This window comes from Xiphophorus maculatus, chromosome 23 (genome assembly GCF_002775205.1).
Source record: "Xiphophorus maculatus strain JP 163 A chromosome 23, X_maculatus-5.0-male, whole genome shotgun sequence".
Classification (NCBI taxonomy): domain Eukaryota; kingdom Metazoa; phylum Chordata; class Actinopteri; order Cyprinodontiformes; family Poeciliidae; genus Xiphophorus; species Xiphophorus maculatus.
Genome location: NC_036465.1, coordinates 28,012,619 through 28,026,188, shown reverse-complemented (window position 1 = coordinate 28,026,188; position 13,570 = coordinate 28,012,619). Strand labels below are relative to the sequence as shown.

General features: G+C 38.8%; 1 non-coding gene across 1 annotated transcript; it reads right to left on the bottom strand.

The window, feature by feature from the left end:
* Window positions 1–328: 328 nt before the first annotated feature.
* On the bottom strand, window positions 329–401 carry trnaa-agc. The gene has a single exon. It is a non-coding gene; the product is annotated as a tRNA-Ala (tRNA).
* Window positions 402–13,570: the final 13,169 nt, after the last annotated feature.

Below are 13,570 nucleotides of genomic sequence, written 5' to 3'. Positions count from 1 at the left end.
CATCCTCGTCGGATACTTTACCTTATGAAATACAGTGGCATAAAACAGACATCAACTCTGTTGTCTGTGTTAATAGCCTACTTTGGATAGTTTAAAGACTATCTCACGGAATGTTCGCTTTTGGTGAAGGCTGCATTGCTAGTTCTATTAATTCTCTCATGAACTGTTATAATGTTAAGAAAAGAGCAAAGAACCCAAAATCAATATCATCTATTTTGGCAACTGGGTCATGAGTATAGACTCTTGAGGAATACCCCAATACTTCACGAGATACTCAATCTTCATTGATGGGACTGATAAATGAGAAGGAGGATAGTAAAGGACATTCTGGAGAATGCGGGTATCGATCCCGCTTCCTCTCACATGCTAAGCGAGCGCTCTACCACTTGAGCTAATTCCCCACACGATGGCAGGGAAAGGGTTCAGAAAATCTCAGGATTTTAACTTGGGTCCATTCCAAAAAACATCGAAAGACTTCTTTGCAAAACTTGATCATCTCCCCTTCACTCAATGAGGAAAGCAAGAACGAGGTGGCTGAGTGGTTAAGGCGATGGACTCCTAATTGATTGTGCTAAGTATGCGTGGGTTCAAATCCCATCCTCGTCAGATACTTTACCTTAGGAAATAATGTGGAATAAAACAAATGTTAACACCGTTGTATGTGTTAGGGGTCTACTTTTTATAGTCATGATCACCCTAGATGTACAATTTTGGTCAAGGCTCCATTGCTAGTTCTTTTAATTATCTCATGAACTGTTGTAATGTCATGAAAAGAGCAAAAAACCCAAAATCAATATCATCCATTTTGGCAACTGGGTCATGAGTATAGACTCTTGAGGCATACCCCAGTACTTCACAAGATACTCAATCTTCATTGATGGGACGGATAAAAGACTGAGCTGTATAGAGAAAGACTTTCTGGAGAATGCGGGCATCGATCCCACTACCTCTCGGTAGAACCTGGTGTAATATAAAAATAAAAATGATTACAATGGGTATCTAAAGGAGAGCAGTTAATAAACAATAAGATTGAAAGTAAAATGGCACATTAAATGCTTAATACTGTTGACGTTGATAATATATGACAATGATCCTATATGTCGAACTGCATAATCAAAATTAGAAGAATGTTATTTCCTGGATACAGTACTTGGCACATTTCTTTATCTCTATTTTTTACAAATTTTCTCAAGAACAGACCATGAGAACAGAACAATTACTCATAGTTATCTTGCGTCAAAGGGGAGCGGGAAGGGAAAATAACACGGGGGAGGGGGGAGGGCGGTCTACAATGTGGGATATTTACGAGAAAATAATAATATGGGAGCATGGCGTTGAAAGGGGGTACACAAGTGTAAAACATGTCGGAAACAACATAACTCTTAGCAAGCCAAGGTTACAAAAACACTGCATTTCTACTTGGAAAAAGCCATTGAAGTTTGCTCTTTTTACTTACCATAAACGATAATGATGGGTGTTCTTGGCAAATCCAGAAAACATCACCTTACAATTTGCTTACACACAATTAAAAATATATTTGGGTTCATTACGATGCAATCTGCAATACAAAACACAAGCTTTCAAATGCATCATCGACACAACACAGCTGCGAGGTTAGCTAACTTAAAGCTTCAACCTGATGTCAATCAAGGCAGAAAAAAAATCAGGCAACACTTATTGGACGGTTCACGTTAACAAAGCTGTCTATAGACATTCACCACTGGGTAAGAACGCTGCTGTGCCAGGCAGGAGATAAAAGTAACACAATTTGTACTTCACTGTCTGCAACACAATAATTGTGATATATAAACAAACTTAGATAATATTTTTACCGTAACAACTGTGGAGGCGCTGTGGATGAGGCTAAATCACAAGAATAGAAACAACTTTTGCTTGATGGGGCTTTGGATCCCGCCTTACAAATATGATGTACATCGTTAATTGTTAGCTTTGGCAAGCCCTGCAAACACCTACTGTAAAATGACATTTTTAATAGACTGGAAAAAACCGAGCCGCTTTTCCCCAAACACGGAAGCTGACGCGCAAGGAGCCCATTCAGGCGCCTTGATGTGAGACGCTGCTTCAGACGTCAGAGGGAAAAAATGCTCACTTTTGAGATTAGATGTTTTAAAAGTCATTCAGTTTTATTTTCTATCAAAAAACAAATTTTGTCTCCATATGACAATAAAATAAGAGCTAATAGAACACTAGACTATTTTTATCCTTTTATGATTTTTTTATGATTATTGAAAATGTAATTCATTGTATGAAAATATTCCCCCCCAAAAAAACAATCTAATATTATCGCATACATTCATTACCAGGCACAAATATGAAGTGAATTAAAAGCTGTACTATTATTGATAAATAGATGTAAAAATTGCAAAGTTTGACCATTCTGAACTTTCTGAAAATGTTAACTGAAAAAAAAAACCACTGCAACCGGTGCTTTATGGTATGTTTAGGTATATTTCTCAGAGAAAAATATTACAAATCACTGTTTTCACTGATTAATTTATTTATGGCAACGTCACATCAAATCAGCAGTTTCAGATCACTTTACAGTTTAATTTAGGCCTGTTGTAAACAAATATTTTAGTAATTCAGTAATCTATCGATTATTCTTACAATTAATCGAGTAATTGGATAAAAAAATAAAGTAAAATAAAATACTGGTAATCCATCTACCTCCGTCATCCTCCACTGATCTCCGCCGTCCGCGTACGTCAGGGACGTGCTCTTGCGGCTAATCAAGGCGAGAATCATATCGCTGTTTCCTCAAGATGGACTCAACCACAAAGGTAAAGAGAAAAAAAAAGAAAAAAAAAGTTTGAATTTCTTTTGAATTTACAGTTTTGGTTATGCATATTTAGCCTGATATGTATTATAACCATAACTCAGTAAAACATTTTGTAAAGGCGGCACAATAAAAAACAATTTTAAAATATCTACGGCGCAAAATCCAACATAACTAATGGTATAGGATGAATATATGAATCTGCTCCTGCGAGCGGCTTCACGAAGTGGCAGACGAACAGCGTGACGCACAGGTTCGTGGGTCCGCGACCCATCTTTGACAGCTTGAGATAAACTGCTTTAAACCTACGAACTACAATAATACGCTGAAATGCTGTCCAAGCATCACCACTCCGTGAAAACTCGGCCCCTCTGGCCTCTTTTTTCAGAAGTTTGGGCCCTTTCCTATGCGAAGCGAGCGCTCTACCATTTGAGCTAACTCCCCCCAAAGAAATAATATCTGCGGGGATTTCATCAAGTTGAATTGTTTAGTACTAGTCTGTAAATACATTTGTACATATCTAATACAATTCACTGTTTTGCACTATGTGGTTTTCAGTGTTTATGTTCACAAGGTACCATTTCCCTCCAGCAGTCAAAACAAGAATCTTCTGATCTTGACATGTTCGGCTCTAATCTTCTGACCCACATGCAGACTCAACAAGTCCAAGTCTAGAAAAAGGGATTTATTAACAAAAGATCGAACAACAATGACAGGTCCGCGTAGCGTCTCTGGATAATGGAAGTGATACACGAACGGCGGCACCTGGAACAGAGCTGTGTTATTGGTGGTCAGAGGTGAGTTGATCTAGATGCAAATAGAAACTGTTTACTTGTATGACGGTTCTGGTGAACTGTGGGGGGAAGGTTGTCCTGGAACCCGTGTGGACTTTGGTGAGGGTAATGTGAGCCAAAGGTCCAGATGGAGTTAAATGATGGATGGGGCTGGGCGGAGCAGGCAGGCAGATTCTTTGCAGGTAAGAGACTTGGGAGGTGAAAACAGATGGACAATTTAGTGATGGGCTATCTGAAGCCAGGCTTCCAGGCGTGTACCGAGTAATAAGGGGGCGTGTCCGATGGCTTCGCTGCTTGTGTCGTCTTGTTGAAAACCACGTGACTGGCAACAAACAAGCCCTCGCATTGCATGGGTCACGTGACTGCTTCATTTTGCATGTCGGTTTTCAAAATAAAGGCGTGATGAGCCGCTGCTTCTCGGGTTATTGTATTTGATCGCAGCAAAGGAGTATTTGTCTTCAGCAGTGGCCGAAATAAAAGGAACCTTTTATAGTTCATGTGTTTTAATGATTTTGATGATGGCACTCATCAAAATGTAAAGTTTATTGATTTTCTCAATTGTTGATTATGGTATATTTTATGACATTATATTTGTGTGTTTTTTTTATTATGTAAAGCACTTTGAAACTGCAATGTTGCTGAAATGTGCTACATAAATGAACTGGATTGAAAAGGAGTCAGCGAGAAGAAAAAAATCTGATATCTGCGAATACTTTGAGATGATCATTCACAAGATTCTTAAATAAAAAATAATTAACACCTTCACCTCCAAAATTCTCACCTTCTTGAAATTTCCACTTCTTTGTTCTGCAAAAATATATCAGTCTCTAACAGCAGAAACAGACTAAAGCTGCTGGAAGAGTAAAATTCTGGCCTGATGAGTAAAAATATAAGGGATCAGATCAGAGAGCCAATAGGAATCCAAGAAAAAGAGAACTTTTGAAGAATTTTCGTTTTTAGGAGGCAAATCAAAACTCAAAGAATACCGTCTGCCCCAACAAGCACCGCACTCTGAATACACTAAAACAAATGTCTGTCAAATCAGTCGATGACAAAAGAAAACAGCCACTGACAGTCAACATGTACCAGGATTGACTACAAATCATTTTAATAACTAAAAATGATTAAAGTTAAATAGGATTTAATAAACTCTCATGTTACTAAACATGAGTTTGACAAAAATTTTGTGACAATATTACATTTACTAATTGTTTTTAAATATGTCTGTCTGAGTGACAAGGCTGCCACAGTTTGGACAGCAGATGTCACTAGTGAGAAATGAATGAACCACCGAGTAACGAACCTTTGGGCAAAGCAGCAGGCCGGGAAGCTTCATTGCTTCATGAGGCTTCATTTGGCCATCACTAGGATAACTCCTTCTTGGAAATTTCCTTGATGAAACCTGGAGACAGCAACGCAAGGATATGAAACTCTGATGGCAAAGCTCGAAAGACTAAACATAAGCTAGAACTAGCAGACAACGAGAGAGAGCCACAGAGACTACCGGTAGCGTTAATCCTCCAGCACTGACTGAAGGCTCTGCAGCTCCTTTATTTCCAGACCCTGATGAGGCTGATGATCTCCACCTCTGTCGACTGCTCTGGCTCCTCACCAAGATCCTCGCTAGAGAAGATGTGTTACTCACACACATGCACACGCCTTCCTGACAGATCTAGCGTTGTTACTGACTAACTTTTCACGTACGCATATATTTAATATATGTCACATAGGTAGATGCTCTGTCTACACCACAGAAGATTTGCTCAACTCTGGATGCTGAATGCTTGAAGTAACTGAAATTGTGCCCATGTTCTGATACGTTCATCTAATCATCATTTGTACACATCGGTGCTCTTATTTTGATTATCCCTTTGGCAATGACATGTTGGTGTAGTTTAAGTTTTCAGAGTTCTTCCTCACAGTAACTTCAGCGTCATGCTTGTGTAAAGGCTCAAAGTGAAAAACAAACTGAATCTAATAAAGTCTCAGATTCTGGACCCATCTCTGAAACCACGGTCACATCTCCATGAATAAGGGATTACATCCGCTACTTATTAATAATTAATGATGGCTTAGCAGGCTGGGAAACTAATATGCAGAGCAAAGTTTGAGCTCTCATCTAGGAGACATTTTTGATTCTTTCGCCTGTAAATGTGACTGTGCATATGTGTGTGTATGCATGTGTGTGTCTGGACAACTAAAGGTTATATTTGCCATTTGTCTGGGTTTTGGGAGAGGCACAGCAACAATGTGGAGCACCAGAATACTGATGGCCACTGTAGGGATTCTAAAACATTCACTGGCGCAAAGAAATATGTTTATTGAGAATTGATTTAAATGTCAAAGTGGCTGCCGTCTCACTGGGAATCCACAGGAATCCTAACCCTAATCTCAAAGGAAAACCTGGATTCATAAAAAGTCAACCGATTACTATTAACACAGAGGAAATACCTGGAAGTGAATTCCAGGTAATTCACAACATTTTTAGAACAACTGAAGTTATTCAAAGCTAATTTTCAAAGCTGCAAAAGCGGCTTTGAAAATGGACAAATTTAAAGAATGCAGAGGTCATGTTTGTTTATTTGTTTGTTTGCCTCCTACTCTCTCCTACTTCTAAAACACCAAAAATCTAAATCGTTTCTCTAGCATCTTGTAAAAGTATCCACGCGTTAAAATGTCAACCCTGCTATGCACCATTCATTTTCCTTGGCACAGATTCCCCAAATGATGAGGTAAACTTTGGATGTAAGCCTCTGTGGTAGTGCCAAGATGGTTTCCATAGTGTGTAATAAAGCATATTAAGGCATATTTGTTGTTTGTGTTAAATAAGCAGTCATAAGCAGCTTATTGTTGGAGGTTGTTCTGGGCATACACTGCTTATAGATCAATTCCTCAGAGACTTGTGTTTTCAAGCTTTTATTTATGATTATTATGATTTATGCTTACAGCCAATGAAAACATGACACTTAAGATTACAATATTACACCAGACCAACACATTTCTAACGCAGAAATGTGGACTGAAACGTAATTTTGTATTGCGTCTTTTTTTTTTTCCACACCTGCCTAAAACTTTGACACTACACTCTGGTTTGGGTGCTGTTTCTTCTTCTCATTAAAAGCTTTATACATGATAAAAATCAGACATGAAGTGAATATTTTTCAGACATCCAGCTAATGGTTTCGGTACTTCAGCGTCTCGGAGGAAATGAGGTGACGCTCTGGCTTTGAAGCGCCTTGTAACTGAAGGCAATTGGCTGCGTGAATGAAGTTTTTAAGATGTATTTTTCATCGCTTTTGATCCAACTCTCTTTGATGCCTATGGTCACAGACCGCTGACGGGTTGATATGCTGTAGACTGTCATTCTTTTATTTTGTTTGGCTCTATTTATAGAACGGGGAAGGAGGGGAAAGGTTGACAAAGAGGCACATTCAAGTCCTTACATGAAGCTGAAGCCAACATTTTGCTTGGTCAGTTTAAACCAAGAAAGCGTTTTAGGCTCCTGAATATTTAGAGAAGTGTTGGCTAGTATGAGTCCACTAGCACCCACGTTGACAGTAAAAAATAAATGAATAAAACAATCCACTGTAATATCCCAATAAACTGGAATGGACTATGAAAACAGTCGCAGTGGAAATGAATATAATTAATGGTAACTACACTAGAAGACTACAGCAATTTAGCCACATAGTTTATGAAAACTACCAAATCAAGATACAATTTCCATAAGTTCTAGTGCAATTTCGTTACTTTATTCTCATAGACTGCTTACTTTGTAAACAGTTACTTTAAAGAGGCAGTATTATTTGTTTTCCTGGCACATAGTGCCATTTTATAGCACAATCAAGTAACTATGTTAACTTCAGTTGTTATAAAAATGTTGAATATATCAAATATGACTTAAAAGAAATTTGACTTTGATATTTGACGCCTAGAGATTGGGCCTCTCTCTCTTCAAATCTCCTGCTCTTTCTGAAACTCCGCCTTCAGGAAGTCACCCACAACTATTTCACACAGCTCAATGGTTGGCACGGGATATTCAAGGATTTCTTGAACATGCAAGAAAGAATCAAGGCAACACTGCAGGTATGCTTTTTGATGAGGGAATAACATTATAACGTGATGTAGAGGTCAAAGAAGTTAAATCATTGTTGGCCATGCAGTTAAAAAGAGCAGTGTAGATGAGTGGGAAATAATAAATGAGGTAGAACAACACTGTGGGATATTGTAGCAAGAAAAGTGATAAAGAGTTAACTGGAAAAGAACTGGAGTTTTCTTAGTTAGCTTATGTAGACCATAATTATGACCACGGTGTTGGCTGAATTCTCCATAGTTCGCCAGTGTGCAGCAGATAGTCAGTACTTTTGATTTATGAACGAGGCTGTAGAACAGATTTAAATGTAGCTGAAACTCATTAGAGATTTTAGAAAGCAAGGCTAAGCAAAGTTTTAGCATCGTTGTGAAGGTTATGTAATATCAGCATAAGGGCTAAGCACTGAAAACCAAATTTTGCTAGGCTATTAGTTCAAACCATGAACTGCAATGCTGATTTTAGCTGATTTTAGCAACTTAAAAATAGCGCAAAATGAAAATGTTCATACCCTTGAGGTACACCTGTTATGCTAGCAGATGTTAATTGTCTACACTTTCACAGAAACGTTTGAATGTTGTTGCTGATTTCTCAGCTAAACGGATGTCTTGCTACACTAATTGACAATACTAGTTGTATCAATCTGCCTTGTGAGCTGCATCTCATCAGACCACTCCAGCTGGGCCACAAAGACAATCCTTGTGGTCAGAAGACAAAGTACTGATATCTTGGGAAAGTCTAGATGTTTGATATCTGCTGACATAGCAATGTATCCCTTGTACATCATTTTGTGTTTCGGTTTTAATTTAAGGATACAGTCTGAAACAGAGGATTTGCTTGGCTAGCTGTTAGCCTTCCACTTCTCTGAGGATTTTTTTTAACTATTCTATAAATTCATAGGCATTGTTGAAATCATATTTACATACACTAAGAAGACACAAACATGTTTTTTCTTGGTGTCTGATGTTAAATCAGACCAAAAACTTCTTGGTTTAGTTTTCTGGCATTTTGCTAAATGGTGAGATGTTTTTTTTTTTACTTTTTTGATGCTGTCCTTGAATTCTACCCCTTTAAAACATGTTGTTGCCAATTTGTTGGGCGTTTATCAAATATAAATAATTTGGATGGTTCTAACCTAGCTAAAACAAGAAAAATGTGTCCTAATTTATACATGTCTGTCTTTTTAAACAATGTTTGTATCTCTGGTTTCAACTGTGTATGATATTCTCTACAGGTAAGGAGACTATTTCCAATAATAAAATACCTTCACCACTTTAACAAACCTGATCAAAATGGGGCTCCACAAAAATAATGACAAGATCTTAAAATAACTTTAGAATCAATTCTCATCGTTTCATATAGTTCAGTACTTAGTTAATGTGGAGTTGGTTATTAGCTAAAAATGTGAGGATTAAAGACGTGCTTTATTGTTTGTGAATGGAACAGCAATTCCAACTAGGGCCTTTCAGTAGTTATATATATATATATATATATATATATATATATATATATATATATATATATATATATATATATATATATATATATATATATATATATATAAGGAGGAATCACCAGTTGTAAATCAGTGTGAGCCCAGAAAAAAAAATCTCTGAAAACAAATGAATTATTCTCTTTGGAGATCATTTACTCTTCATTCTCTGGCCTACAGTCACAATTAGAGGTTCAGTATCGGCGTTAGTATTGGAAACTTTTATTACTTTCTTCCTTGTTGTGGGTGGAATGATGTGATACACATACAAATAAGATGAGTATGAAACTAGTTTGAATTTGCAGAACTTTGAATTTGTTATCTTACCAAGTATTTTTTTATTTAGTTTCTAGTGAAAATATATTAGTTTTTAAGAAATATTAGAGCTACTCAAAGAAGATAGTAAAAAGTAAAATTAGAATGAAGTAATGAAGACTGAAATAATTAACTCACCTGGTTACAGTTGCTTTTGATCCATAACCACTGCAACGCTGACCAACATATTTGATGGATGAATTTACTGATGGCACTTTACAAAATGTAATGTTTGTTGCTGGTTTCATAATTGGTGACTGTGTGATGCGTTTATGATGGGTTTTTTTATGTTGCTAATTGTTGGAGATTTATCCGTGAGATAACTTTTGGTGTAGCTAGGGGCTCTATTAAAAGAATGAGAGGTATTAAAAAATACATCATTGTTGGTGTTAAATATTAACAGAACAATAGCATTACAAGATCTGACTGTGGTTAAAATAAATAGAAAAACACCCAAAATATGCAAAACACAAAAAGACTTTCCTTAAAAAAAACAAAACGCATTACTCTAAAAGTCGTGCTGTGTAGATTTCTAGTTCCCAGATCTTTCTGCGCCCTGATGTTCGAGGCAATGGAGCAGCGATAAACAGGCCCATGTTTTTACTGAAGCGTAACATTTCCTCCATCTCCAAACTGCCACCTATGTCTGCCGTCTTCTGCGTTGTTCCTGCCTCTCCTCAGGTGCTCACTGCAAAGCTTCCCCCGTCGCTCAGCTCAAAGGACAGAACCTTTGTGGAGAAGAGAGGCAGAAGCACAGCAGACTCCCTGCAGCACACACACAGCATCAGCCAGCGAGGGGAGGAGAGTAACGCAAGACCAAAAGAAGAAGGGATGGAAAAGGGAAGGAAGAGAAAGGAGGCATTGTGGGGCTGTGGTGAGGATGGGTAAACTATACTGCACAGTTCAACAGTCGGGGAAAGCAAGAACAGGCAGATTCTTGCGGATCTCTCCTCGAGCAGCAACAGAAACTCGCCTCTTTGATACGCAGCAACGTGAATCCTGGGGAGGACGCACCGAAACGAGGCAGCGCACTTTGCTACTAATGTCGAGGCAGAGCGCTCATGTGTCCCATCAATTCCTTCATAGCAAAAGCAAAAGCGCTCCAGTTTATTCTAAATCGAAGCATGCAAAATGAAAGAAACAAGAGCTCTGAGCGCCTTTTAGCTCCATTTTTCATTTGGAAACCCTGCCACACCATTTCTCCATGCGTGTTTGTGTAAACTCGCCCTGGCAGTCACGCCGCTGAATGTGAACCGGTCGTGGATGCCTCCGAGTTTCTCTCATTGTTATTGTGGATGTGCGTCTCTGGCTGTGTTTGTGCTCCGTTTGGAATTGCGGCCGACTAAAGGTGCCGCTTGAGGGTAAGGGCAGGATTTTTGGGGGGAAGAAAACGGTGAAGAAGGCTTAAGAAAAGAAAGTGCTACAGAATTATAGCAGGGAGACGAAAGGCCAACGAGCAACAACTGAGAAACTATAACAACGTTTCTTAGCCTCCACCTCATTTCTCCCATTACTCTCTTTTGACCGACTTGCATTAGTTTAGATGGAGCTTTGAACAGAACGCTGTCAGTCTTGCGGTGTTGTATAACTACTGGAAATTCTTGGATTGTTTTCTCTAAAAATACATAACATTACATAAGAGTTCTTTGTGCTGTAAGCGAACGTTGGAAATGTATCTGTCTGAGGGAAAAAGTTCAGAGAGAAAAGTTTTTGAAGATTCTGAAAGACACAAGAAAGTTTTTCCTATTGGTGTCTTTTTAAAGTTTAGTTTCCAATTTCCCAATCCAAGTCTGTGGCCTTGTGCTGGAAAAAGGGGACTTCAACCTTCTCCTGTCGAAAGGTGTTTGGAGTTTCCTCACGTTGGATTCTGTAAAGACAAATTGCTCAAAAGTTACTGTAGGTTTGAAAACACATTTGAGAGGTGAAAAACAAAGCAAAGTCTTGGATAGCTTCTCTAAAAAGACACAAATTACAGTAGAAATTTAAATATCAAAACAAAACATTGCAGTAGATGCAGCTTCAAAGGTTCTGTCTCAAACTCAGAAACTCCCGTTCCCATATGAAGCAGGCCTGCTTGGCAGCAAGCCAATCAGAAGTGGACTCGGACTCGGGGTAACTCAGTAAATATTTGCAAATGATTAAGAAAAAATTTGCGTCCAAGAAAGGATTGCAGCACCACTGAAAGTATTAACTATGCTGGGCCTATTGGTGGCGCTGTGACGCTGCCACAGAACCATGTTTGTTGTCATGCAAGACAGAGAAAGAGATGAAGCTAGCACTGCTTTGTTTCTAAAGGGGCAGTATTATGTAAAGTTGACCTTTTTTCCAGCTTTAGTTCATGTTATAATGTCGTTCCATCGTCAAAAATATACCTAGAGTGTTGCTTGGATTCTTTGATGCATGTTTGAGAATTCATTTGGTCTCCATGACCACCATTCAGCTGTACAAAACACCCGGGTGGCCCTAGCCCTGCCTTCGAGGACGAAGCTCCTCCTTTGATCTCCAGTTTCCAAGCTTCCATCAGTAAGAGCAGCTCTCCATTACGACTCCCCCACTCAGCTCCTTCAGACGAGCAATTAGCATCACACGATGGAACTGATCATCTGCTGAGCTCAACGTACGAGTTACGTCTCAGAGCAACGCGTTGTTAAAGGGTTAATAGAGGAGCCATTTTGTGATGACTTCCTGAACACGGAGTTTCAGAGTTTTAAACAGACAGAGGCCCAATTTCAAGGTGTTGAATCACAAAGTCAAATTTTGTTTTAAGTCATATTTGATATATAAAGCATTGGGCCTCTGAAGGTAACATAGTTATTTTATTATGCTATAATATGACACTATGGGTCTGGAAAAAACATAATACCATCCAAAAATACCCAAATAAATATAGCTTGTATGGGCACATAAAACCGTAAATGTATCCACTCTGGAACCTGGTTTCTTCTTTTCTGTTCTCTCAAGACATCGGATCTGTGAGAATGCGCAACCAAAACGACAAAAACCTTTGGGGATGAGCCTGATCTCGTCTCCGTGTTGACGGGGACTGAGCTAGAGTTATTTGATGTTATAATACATGAGCTGAATCGTCAAAGATTAGCCAATCAAAATAGGTCTTCCTCAGTCACTTCAGAAAGTTGCAATATTTTAGCAAAAACAAATGGTGTGGTGACCAAACTGGAGATTAAAAGTCAAATTTGAGGAACTGGTTCATGCTTCAGGGCATTTTACATCCAACAGCAGCTACAACGCACATCTAGTTGAATAATGTCACATTCATCCAGTTTAATCTCCCACTCCAGGTCAGTCCAGTACTGACTGACATCTTTTTTCTACATTCGGGCTCTTAGTTTCATTGGACGTAAAACTGTCATCCTGAAAAAAACCAAAAAAAACATCTCTTAATATTTGTGAGGGGTTTCAAATTACAGCTCAGTCAGACATTTGCTACATTCGAGAGGATGTGCAATTTAACTCTGTTTCAGCTCCAATTAACGTTCGCTCGCTTTAATGTTCATATCAAAGAGATAGTAGGAGGAAACAAACGACATCATCATCGATGCCGTGGCTTCCGAACAAAGGCTGCGGGGGTGAAACGCTGCAGAGACACTCAGACAGGTAGCATTGTCACTATGCATCAGAAAATGAAAAAGCAAGAGGTTAGAACTGAGACGGCGTCAGAGGAGGAAAAGGTGAAGATGTGTGAGGCGTGAACACGAGCTGGCACACACACGACGCCACAGAGAAAACGACATCCCCGTTTGTTAGATGAGGAGCGTCTAATGTTAATAATGTTAACGAGTCTGATATGAATCTGAACTATGTTGGTGATAACGTTGCAATATGTTTGGCAATATGTACAACCAGGAAACAACAGTCTTGGTTGCGCCAGTTTCTGTGAGACAGTTTTCAGCCAGAAAGTCCAACTGAAGCCGCAGACGATGGAAACCTGGTGGCCAACCCAGACCACAAGTTGCTGCTTCAACAGTTCCCATAGACAGTTAAGCCTTTCACGGGCAATGTCATGTAAAATCCACTTTTTGAGCATTATATCATGTTATAATTTTGTTCCCGCACCAAAAACA